The following is a 12,728-nucleotide window of genomic DNA, read 5'->3' on the forward strand; positions in this document are numbered from 1 at the left end:
TATCGTTTGTAATATAAGTGCAACACTTTACTCCAAATTGGGTGGCCAAAGCTACGCAATACCCTCCAGTGACAGCTGTTAAATAATTTAACACTAGTCTGTTTTGCACTAGTTCTTTCTTGTACGCTTGCAACTCCCTACCTGTATACCTGAATGTGTCATCATACATCTCGGTGATATTATCTATTAATTTAGCAAGATCTTGGATATATCTAAAATTTAGTGTACCCTGAGCGATCCTGGTGGGATCCAATGCTACTAAAACTTGAAAGTCAGTTGTCTCACTAATTAACTGAGTGGCTTTATGCACATCACCAGGTATAATATTTATTTTGTCTCTGTGTTCATACTGTGTGTGAAGATATGGTGATGGTGTGTTTTTATGAATACCAAGCATTTCAACATGAGTGAGGGTCATAATCTCTGGGAGTATTCTTCCCAAATAAACATAAACAATTACTGTACTGAGTTTGGTCAGATACTCCCCTGATTGGCATAGCACTCCTCTTTTTGACTCTACTCCATCAATTCTGCCATCAGCTCCCATCTCCTCTATCGGTCCCCCGTAAAAGAAACCAGAAATCCCCGAACAAACCAGGATGATGGAAACTCTGGAAGAGACTATAAAAATGAACACAGCTGACCAGTCCATCGCTGCAGCAAGGACCTGCAAATTTCTTTAGCTCAGGTATCTCACTCGGCCACCTTCAAAGATGTTGTATTCGTCAGCAACACCTGATATGGACCCTCCCAATGATCAGTCAAACAACCTGAATGCAAGAAATTTCTGATCATAATAAGGAATCTGTATTAGAACCTCTATACACTCCTTCCTATACCTTCTAATATCCTGCCTATACCTTCTAATATCCTGCCTATACCTTCTAAGGATGACGCTAATTTACGTACGCAGTCATACAGTAAATAAATACTTCAGACCTGGAATCTGTGGTTCCAAAGCCCAAGTATTATTCAAGTAAAAGTACAGTCAGTTACACGCTATTGATCCAGACACAATTTGGCACAAAGGAATTATACAGACCCAAGTACAGTATACATATGCAGCGCTTCCGGACCAGATGTTAGGCATCAGCAAGAAACCCCTCGTCAATCAGCATTCAGCAAGAAGACTAAGACCCAGTGTTGAAGCACACATATTTATACCCCGAAGAAATAGACAACACAATAGAGAAGTTTGTTGCTGATGCCATTGGTTCCCAAGGGGGATACATCTGTTTAACATTTAACATTAGCATTTAACAGGCTGATTCAAATAGACACAACCCAGCCTCCAACAACTGAGGGTCTCTGGTTTCCCACCCCATGTAACATCCTAACAGTTGGTCATATTATATACATTTTGTTGCTTGAAGTCTCTGCGGTCCATAAGTTGAGAATGCATGATGCGATCTCCACACCGATAATACCAGAATTCTGTTGACAGAGTACGCATCAGTACAAAACCAAACATGGCTTACTTAGCATGTATAAAACCTTAGTTACCAAATAATCTTTATCTCACAGCATTTATACTAAATGAACAAACTTAAATCTTATCCCTTAAAGCTTATGGAAACTTGTATGTGGATATGTAATGTGTGAGTATGCGAGGTTTGATATAAAGACGCTAGTTAACTTGGAGCAGATGCATGCGTATAAAGCTAATGAACAGCGTTTTCATATAGGATCTTATGCATTCGCTAATATGCGATTAGTTACCAGCGCAATTGTGCGTATTAATGTGTGTATGAGAAATGGTGCACTTACATCTCACTTAAACTAAGTGAACATCTAGCAGTGTGCAATGCTGATCCTTATAGTTCCACACGCCCCCCTCTCTCAGCAGCCCCCACCCTTCCCGGGCTCAAAAGTAAAGTCCTTTGTTCTCACAGACTCTTGTGTAAATGCAAATTAGCACAGCTACAAGACCCAAAACCTAAGATAACACTCTTGGCTTTGAAGGTATTTTTATTGCAGGAAGCCTGCTAATGTAAGGTGTGTATTCGAGCAGGGCCACCTGGAGTGAGAGCAGACATTGTATCCAGGAAGCTTGTCTACACAGGCTAGTTGTCACATGGCCATTTGCTCTGTTCAGCTAATGCAATATATCCTTTAGGGGAATTATAATAATATACACTTTATCCAGAGCACCCAAACTACGTAAAGTCATGAAATGGGCTTTTGGTGAATCGCCGTAACTTATGGCGATGGTCACAGATGCAATCGCTTGATGCTAATAGTAATATCGCCACATGTACTAAAGAGTGAGTTTATCTAAAATGGCGCTTAGGCGGTCATTTCCAAAGTGGCGTCTTGCAGCCAGTCGCAAGATGGTGTCACTGCGCTTCAAGTTTAAACTGATCTTGTCTCAGCCAATAATCCAGCTTCGACAATAACATATTCTCCAGATTCAACATCATGACAGTTTGTTTCAGGCATATCATGGGATAACAATTTCAGTTTCTGCTGTTGCTGTTTTAACTGTTTACTCATTGATATAAGATACTTTACAGTAACCTCGCTGTTACCTTTCAAATCTTCCTGTGGATTTATAATCAAATGAGGTTGTCTACCAAACAGTATTTCAAAGGGGGACAGATTTAGAGAGGGTCTAGGAGTGGTCCTTATGTTATGTAGGACCAACGGTAATGCTTCTGGCCATCCTAGTCCAGTCTCTGCCATGATTTTACTTAGTTTGTTTTTAATAGTTCCATTCATCCTCTCCACCTTTACAGTGGCTTGCGGTCAGTAGGGGGTGTGAAGTCGACTATTAATACTCATCAGCTTACACAGCAGTATTAGTGGCAGCTGGGTATGCCTCACCCCAATTGGAAAACATGTCAGTGCACACTAATACATACTTTAGATTCCTACAGGGTGGTAATTGGATGAAATCAATTTGTATTACCTGGAAAGGTCTGTCAGTCGGAGGAATGTGAAATGGTTCGGTAGGGATCGTTTTCCCAATGTTTTTCCTCAAGCAGTGCAGACAGGACATTGCTCTCTTTTCCACTAGAGAAGAGAAACCCAGTGCACACCAGTATGCTCTCAATAATTTGCACATACCTTGCTTTCCCAGATGAGTCAGACCGTGCGCTGCCTCAGCCAGGCTGGGGTAGTATGCCTTGGGAGCCACTGGTTTACCTTGTCCATCCCTCCAGAGTCCAGAGGACTCTTGCTCACATCCCTTGGACCTCCAGACAGACTTTTCCTGGGTAGAACACAAATTTTGCATCTCAATTAATTTCAGCATGTCAGTTGTTTGGAAAGTCATGATTTGTTCAGTTGGTACATTCATTTGTAACCCTGCTGCCCATTTTGCAGCTACATCTGCCCTGTTGTTGCAAAGTGACACCGGATCATATTCACATGTATGGGCTTTACACTTAATTACTGCCACTGCCTTTGGCAATTGGATTGCTGTTAATAGTCCTTTTATATGTTTTAAATGTGCTATTGGTGTGCCTGCTGCTGTCATAAATTTTCTCAGACACCATAAGTCACCAAAATAGTGTACTACTCCAAAGGCATACCTAGAGTCAGTATAGATATTAGCAGATTTACCTTTCGCTAATTCACACGCTTTCTTTAGTGCCACCAGTTCCGCCACTTGTGCCGAGTGTGGTTGTCCTAAAGCTGGCCACACACTAGACCAACTTACATCCAACCAGCCAACTTGTTGATTGGTTGGAATGAAAATCTGGTAAGGAATGGGAGTAACTGACAATCAGCAATTTGCTCCCAAACTCCGGAAAATGGACAAAAACTGTTGTTTGAACAAATTGTTTAGATCAAACATTTAACAAACTTGTCTTAACAACCATCTTCATCTGTTTTCTGGCATTTAGGAGCAAATTGCTGATCATCCTTTAATCCCATACATTACCAGATTTTCATTCTAACCAATCAACAAGTTGGATGGTTGGACAGATAATCTTTAGATGTGTGGCCAGCTTAAAGGTACAGCTTCTATGATGTCTTCGTCATTTACAACAGCATAACCTGTACATAATTCTCCAGTGTCAGTCTGTATATGACAACTCCCATCCGTGTAAAATGTCACATCTACATTTTCTAAAATGGTATCCCGTATGTCAGGTCTTGCAGTAAAGGTCTGATTCAGATATTCCATACAATCATGTGCATCAATATACCTGCAGAATTCACCTACTGCCAAGCGCTCACCTCTCTCCACCCCTTGTGCATCATGTTGCACATATGGTAAATACGTAGCTGGATTTAGCGCACTGCACCTTTTGATGGTGATGTTTGCAGGTGCTATTAAGGCTAGTTCCCATTTTGTGAACCTAGCTGAGAAGACATGTCTGGTTTGGGCAGAGTTTAGCAAAGCAGATACAGCATGGGGAGTACAGACAATCATATCATGGCCTAGTACTACATCCTCACTCTTACTGACCAATTGAACAGTTGCTGCTACACTTCTTAAACATGTTGGGAGTGATCTTGCCACAGTGTCCAACTGTGCACTGTAGTATGCTACGGGCCTACTGGCATCACCATGTTTTTGTATGAGGACGCCTGCTGCACACCCATCAGCTTCTGTACAATACAAATCAAAAGGTTTTTCATAATCAGGTATTCCCAATGCAGGTGCTTTTGTCAGACTCTCCTTAAGATTAAGGAAAGCCTGCTCTGATTCCTCTGTGTGTATGACACGATCGGGCTTTGAGGAGGAGACTAAGGGCCTGATTCAGACCCACTCGCAAGCGGCTGTCTGCTCGCAAGTGGGTCGATGGTGTGCACTGCGCATGCGCACGATGGAGGGAGCTCCGTCGTGCGCATGCGCCAGACGTGATGAGCGAAGGACTTTCCTTCGCTCGTTGTGTCTGATCAAAGGGGGCGTGCTGTCGATGTTGATTGACAGCACGCCCCCTTTGGTGGGCGTGCCGGGGGCGTGCCTCCCAGATGGGGGCGTTCCCAAGGGAATGCCTACCGTCAGAAGCCGGCCCACTGACATCACTAGTGATGTCAGTGGGAGTGATTTTGGCTCTGATAGAGCCAAAATCACTCCGGGCCTTGCGGTTGAGAAACTCAACCGCAGGCTCCGGCTCGCAGTGGCGATGGTCGCGATGGTCAAGACCATCGCGGCCATCAACCTGCATGCTCGTATAGGCTGTGGGTGGTGACCCACAGCTATATGAGCGTCCAGGAGGACGCTCCATAATTATGGAGGACGGCCCTCATTCAGAGCGTGCGCTCTGCTCAGAGTGTCCGGCTCTGAATGAGGGCCTAAGTCCTGTAATGGCAAGGCCAAAATAGAAAAACCTGGGATCCACATTCTGCAGTATACACACATTCCCAAGAAGGTACGAATTTGCTGTTGGTTCTGCGGCAGTGTCATGTTCTGTATGGCCAGGATTCTGTCATTTGTGAGATGTCGTAACCCCTGATTTAGGCCCAAATATTTCACCCTTCACTGGCATGGGTGTAGTTTGTCCTTGGCAACCTTGTGTCCTGTTTGCGAGAGATGAAGCAACAAAAGTTTAGTATCATTTAAACATGACATAAATGAATCAAAACATAACAATAAATCGTCCACATATTGTATTAGAACAGATCCAGTGGCAGATTGAAAAGATTGTATACAGTCGTGTAAGGCCTGGGAAAAGATACTGGGGCTGTCTATGAAACCTTGGGGCATTCGTGTCCATGTGTAATGTACACCCTGTATGTGAAAGCGAATAGGTACTGATAGCCAGGATGAAAAGGCACAGAGATGAAAGCAGAACAGAGGTCAATGAGAGTGAAATGGGTTGCATTTGGTGGGATCTGCATGAGAATGACAGCTGGATTTGGCACTACGGGAAATTGGCTCTCTACCACCTTATTAACCCCTCTAAGGTCTTGTACCAGCCTATAACCCCTCCCACCACTCTTCTTTACAGGAAAGATGGGACTGTTGTCTAACTAGCTGTATGAACTAAAATTCCCTGTTGTAACAATCGCTCAATTATAGGATAAACCCCTAATTCTACCTCGTTTTAATGGGTACTGGAGAATTTTTGGAGCTTGCCTACCGCTTTTTAAATTTACCATTACAGGACATACGTTTGCCATTAATCCAGTATCCTGTCCATCCTTGGTCCAAAGTGAATCTGGAATTTGGGACAACATTTGATCTACCTGAGATGGATTCTCACTTAAAGCGGTAGAGTGATACATTATCCTTTGGGGAGTGTCCAGCATATCCCTCACCTCATGCGCAACTCTCTCTAGGATATCTAAAAATACACCATCAGGGGTACAATATATGACACATCCCATCTTACATAACAAATCCCTTTCCAGTAGGTTAGTAGGAGCTGCTGCTGCCAGGTGAAAAGAATGTCTGGTATGCAATGGCCCGATAGTGACCTCTGCGGATTTTGTTAAAGGATAATGTTGCACTTTACCCGTTATGCCCATTGCCGGTACTGTCTCGTTGGTTACCTGTAAATTAACGGGAGATTTTATCACTGACCTGGTCGCCCGTGTCTACAAGAAAAGGATATTTAGTACCAGCTACGTCAACCATCATTACCGGTTCTTCCCTAGTACTTCCCATTAACCTGATTATCTGTAGACTATAGGTATGACCTGACCCCTAGCATTGACTCCCACTCTCCAATAAAGCATTAACGGCCACAATTGGAGCTGGTGCCAGATGGACATTTGCTGGTCTCTGTTTATATCCCTTATGGGGATATCCAGGTACTCCCTGGTTCAGGGCTCCTACCCTCTTCACTGTACAGTTCCTACTTACATGTCCTGGCTGGTTGCAATTAAAGCACTTCTATGAGTGGGTGGATGAAAGGATTGTTGTGTGGGTTGACCAGGAGGGAAAGGTGGTGGGTATGGGTAAGGATATTGAGGGAGATATGGGGGTTGTGGATAGTATGGGAGTTGTGGTTGTGTGTGATAAGTGGGTTAGGGCTGTGTTTGCGGTGGTGTAGGATTACTGAGGACGTGTAGCTGTTCAGGTGCAGGTGTGTCTGCTGGCTGTGATGTTGCCGTCATTCCTCCTAGAGCTTGAATACTAACAACCATTAGTTTCTCGCTCTGGATCTCTCTCTTTTTAGAGATGTTCTTGTCATGTTCAATTGCGGATTCTATGAAGGTGTCTACAGTGACTCCCCTCCAGCCAGGCTGTGAGGTCTGAACCCGGGTTTTTAGGTTCTCTTTAAGACCATCCATGAGTACAGTGACAATCATTCCCTTGTGGTGAGTGCTATCTTTAAAATCTTCTAACCCAGTGTACTGGGTGATAGCCTGCAGAACCAGGTTACAATAATCTTCTGCAGATTCACTCTCTTTCTGTTTTATGGTGAAAATTTTGCTCCAGTTAACTACTACTGGAAAATATACACCCAATTGAGTTATGATCCGGGAAATGTTACCTTGGTTAATTTCGTCTGTTAAGGGAACATCTCCATCCAATACACAATTTTGTCATGTCGGTATTGTGTGGAAGACAAGCCCTTAACACCACTCGCCAATCTTTGTTGGTTGGCTCGTGAGAACTACCCAAATTTTTAAAAAATCTTTGACATATGGCTAATTCCTTTTTGGGATCGGGGAAATCATTCATTATGGAATTTAGCTCTGCTCTTGTCCAAGGACAATGCATTGCTACTTCCCTTGTGGGCACTACACCATTTGCATCCGCATTCCCATTCGGAACAGTTATTGTCCGGATGGGATGCAGACCAGTCGCACTGCTACTTTTGACCTTATTACCTGGCTGGGGGTTTAGTCTGTTACTGCTATGTATAGGGTTAACATCTTCCTCTACGGGTGTAGTGGATGTTAACACTTCCTGTACTATCACTGATGGAGATGGCGGCACCATTTTTGCTTGCTGTGGTGGAGCATCTAACATGTGTACAGCATGGGAAATGGCAGACATAACAATAACATAACATCATCCACATCATAAACATTTTCCTTGTGGTTACTTAAGAGAGGGTACAAATTACTTGTAACATTTTTCTGGGTTTTTTTTTTTCAACAACTGCACCTGCACCCCAGTCAGCATAGGCCAGTGGTGCACATGAACCACTGGCAACACCTTCCACAATGCTACCTTGCTGCACGTGCGCACCATCTCGCGGCTCGCACTCACTGCAATTTAGCGCTGCGGGTGTCCTTTTCGGTAATGTGCTTGTGACGCTAGTTTGCATCGCTTGCACACCTTTAAGCCACACATCTCCCTCATGCTGCCATAATTTTAAACATTCATTATATTTTACCTTTTTCACTCGAGAACACACCAGACTGATGTGATCTCGGCCATTGTTCAATACATCCTTATCAAAGCTACCAATTCTGGGAAACTGTCTAACAGTCTTCATCGTCATCTTAAACCATATATCACAGTAACCAAATTGCATAAGCACCATATTTAGTTTGCATAATACGGCGTGCCGACCCAAGCGGCGCCTCCATTAGCAGCACATCATTGTCTAACATCTCTACTGTTTGCGTGGCTCCAATCCTGGGACAACTCCTACATTTTTCAATAAAGATTTAAACCAGTGAAAGACACTCAAGACACTTTCACTTACCTGTTGATGTCTTTGAAAAAGAGCGTATCCACAAACCTTATGGAAGACCTCTAGACACCTCCACTCACCTATGGAAGAAAAGCTGCTTCCACGCAGAAATCCCTTTATGACTACCTTTTAACTGCTAGAGGGTAATACTTACCCTTTGTTTTCCAGTTGATTTCGTCCACCCTCTCATCAGTTCACAATTTAGCCAAAACTATGCGGTTCAATTACAGTGCTCAAAATAAGTCTAACTGATTACTGAATACTGTAATCACACTGAGAGCTGAACCCTAACAAAAATAACAACCCATACACCTGCTTTGTGTATAGTAAATAGTAAGCTGCTACTGAGTCACTAGGCCGCTCCTTACACCTAGCACTTAAGGGTCCTACGATGCCCTTAACATTTAGGAACTATGTTACACCATAAACAAATACTCACTGTTACACACTTCTTTCCTGCGCAGAAAATACATGTTAACCCAGCTATTGGCAACATTTGAAAATGCAATTCAACGGCTTTGTTTAAAACACGTCGCAGCAAGACCGGAAATATGTATACGCTATTGTGCGAGTAGTCGCATACACAATAATGCGACTACTACACAACACGTATTATGACTCTTATGCTATAATGCGACTTAGCCGCATACACTATAATGCAACTTCCCCTTTTTAACACACAAACAAAATACAAAGAAAAACCTATCAATGAAGGAAAACAAACTTTGTCCTCTATCGTCCCTGGATTCTAATCAGCACTCCTTTTACGAAATAACCGGCAGTGCGCTCTCAGCAACAAAATGGTAACAGGCGACGGCTAAATGCATCTCCTGTCATGGAGCCTCAACCCTTTTGCTGATAGACTACTGACCGAGTGTTACCGTGTATAAGATAGTGTGATTCACTCAGCAGAGCCCCCAACTGTTATATCCTGATTAAACCTTGGTACAATCTTGCTTATACCTTCTAAATCCTGCCTATACCTTCTAGAATTGTCGCAATTTAGCGTAATGAGTCACAGTAAAATAAATTCCTTCAGACTTTGAATGTGTTTCCAAAGCACAAAAAGTTATTATTCAACATAAAAACAGATGGTTACATGCTGTGATCTAAAGATAATTAGCGCAAATAAATCATACAGACCCAAGGTACAGTTGTTATATACGCACGCGCTCTGGCCCAGATACCGGCATCAGCAAGAAACTTCCGTCAACAGCGTCAGCAAGAAGACTCCCCACTGGGGTCAGAGAGCGCACATATATACCCTTGCAGGAATTTGGAAATACAATAGATAAGTTTGGCATGATTCCATTGGTTCTTCTTAAAGGTGTCTTGATTACAGGATCGTTTATTGGAAAATTTCAAATGGACACAATGGCCTCCAACCGCCCTTTGTATCCTCTTTCCCCCTGCATGCAAATCTAAGCAGATAACATTACAGAGCATATTTTTAATGTTTTAAATCACTATAGTCCATAGTTTGCAGGCGCAGGTTCTGATCTTCTCACCGATGGTAGCGGGAATCTGTGGAGACAAAGTGGATCAGTACAACACCAGACACGGTCTGCTTACCATGTACTAAACCTTAGATATCAAATAACCTTTATTACACAACATTAATAATCACTGAATAAACCTTGAATATTAAACTTTAATACTAGGGAACCTTTCATGTAATTTGTGTATGTGTAAGTGTAAGAGAATATTGCATAAAGTTGCTAATATGCGTGGTGCATTTATTTGTAGAGTGAAACAGCGCAACGGTGCGTAATGTGCATCTCACATGTTTATGCATGTTTATGTGTGTGTGTGTTTTATGCATGTAAGTCTATTCATGATGGATTTAATATATGTGTATATATATATATATATATATATATATATATATACACAGTCAGGTCCATAAATATTGGGACATTGACAGAATTTTCAGATTTTGGCCTCTATTCACCACAACAATGGTTTTGAAATGAAACAAACAAGATGTGCTTTAACTGCAGACTTTCAGATTTTATTTGAGGGTAATTACATCCAAATCGGGTGAACAGTGTAGGAATTACAACAGTTTCAATATGTGCCTCCCACTTTTTAAGGGACCAAAAGTAATGGGACTATCAACTCAAAAGCTATTTCATGGACAGGTGTGAGCTATTCCCTCGTTATTTCATTATCAATTAAGCAGGTAAAAGGTCTGGAGTTGATTCTAGGTGTGATATTTGCATTTGGAATCAGTTGCTATCAACTCTCAATATGAGATCCAAAGAGCTGTCACTATCAGTGAAGCAAGCCATCATTAGGCTGAAAAATTAAAACAAACCCATCAGAGAGATTGCAAAAACATTAGGTGTGGCCAAATCAACTGTTTGGAACATTCTTAAAAAGAAAGAGCGCATCGGAGAGCTCAGCAACACCAAAAGACCCGGAAGACCATGGAAAACAACTGTGGTGGATGACAGAAGAATTACTTCCCTGGTGAAGAAAAACCCCTTCACAACAGTTGGCCAAATCAAGAACACTCTCCAGGAGGTAGATGTATATGTGTCAAAGTCAACAATCAAGAGAAGACTTCATAAGAGTGAATATAGAGGGTTCACCACAAGATGCAAACCATTGGTGAGCCACAAAAACAATAAGACCAGATTAGAGTTTGCCAAACAACATCTAAAAAAGCCATTACAGTTCTGGAACAACATCCTATGGACAGATGAGACAAAGATCAACTTGTACCAGAGTGATGGGAAGAGAAGGGAAGGAAAGGAACTGCTCATGATCCAAAACATACCACCTCATCAGTGAAGCATGGTGGTGGTAGTGTCATGGTGTGGGCATGTATGGCTGCCAAGGGAACTGGTTCCCTTGTATTTATTGATGATGTGACTGCTGACAAAAGCAGCAGAATGAATTCTGAAGTGTTTTGGGCAATATTATATGCTCATATTCAGTCAAATACTTCAGAACTCATTGGACGGCGCTTCACAGTGCAGATGGACAATGACCCGAAGCATACTGCATAAGCAACCAAGTAGTTTTTTAAGGCTAAAAAGTGGAATGCTATGCAATGGCCAAGTCAATCCCCTGATATGAATCCTTTTGAGCATGCATTTCACTTGATGAAGACAAAACTGAAGGGAAAATGCCCCAAGAACAAGCAGGAACTGAAGACATTTGCAGTAGAGGCCTGGAAGAGCATCACCAGGGATGAAACCCAGCGTCTGGTGATGTCTATGCGTTCCAGACTTCAGGTTGTAATTGCCTGCAAAGGATTTGCAACAAAGTATTAAAAAGTGAAAGTTAGATTTAGGATTGTTTAGTTTGTCCCATTACTTTTGGCCCCTTAAAAAGTGGGAGGCACATATAGAAACCGTTGTAATTTCTACACCGTTCACCTGATTTGGATGTAATTACCCTCAAATTAAATCTGAAAGTCTGCAGTTAAATCACATCTTGTTTGTTTCATTTCAAAGCCATTGTGGTGGTGAATAGAAGCCAAAATATAAAAATTCTGTCAATGTCCCAATATTTATGGACCTGACTGTATATTCCATCCCTTACTAACATATTTTTAAATCTATAATGCAAGGTGTTAAAAACAGCTAGGTTCATTTTCAAGCAGGGTGGGGACCCTCAGCTGATTGTCGTTGCCACTGTGTCTGGTAAGCAAAACCTCTGACCATTGTTAACTCAGACAAATTCAATTGTGCGTATCAATGTCTGGGTTATATTTCAATTGCCACAGCCATACTTGTCTGTATACAGGGCTTCCCAATTTATATGTAAAACACTCACAGTATCCTGGTGTATTGTTTTTTTAATTACTTTTCTCAGACATGTATACAGAAGCTGTCTCTTGTTACTAACTAAACCCTGCATGAATATTGTGTTTGTCAGTGTGAGAGTGTTGTATATTATTCACTATTTAGTGTTGTGCGAATGTGTGGATACGTGCACACACTGGGTGCATGCGCACACAATGTTACATCGTGGATTGTACCAACATAAATCGGGCAGTGGATGACCAAATCGTCCGATAACAGTTGAATTGCGGTCGCATGCAATCATTCGACTTCGACAGTCTCTACAAGTTTGATACTTCTATGGATTATTTTTATTATTGGAGTGAATCCTTCTTTTATTTTTTTCTACAAATCTCTTATTTTCTAAAAACAGCCTTACACC

The sequence above is a fragment of the Taudactylus pleione genome, unplaced genomic scaffold, assembly GCF_031769625.1.
Source record: "Taudactylus pleione unplaced genomic scaffold, aTauple2 ptg000026l, whole genome shotgun sequence".
Lineage (NCBI taxonomy): Eukaryota > Metazoa > Chordata > Amphibia > Anura > Myobatrachidae > Taudactylus > Taudactylus pleione.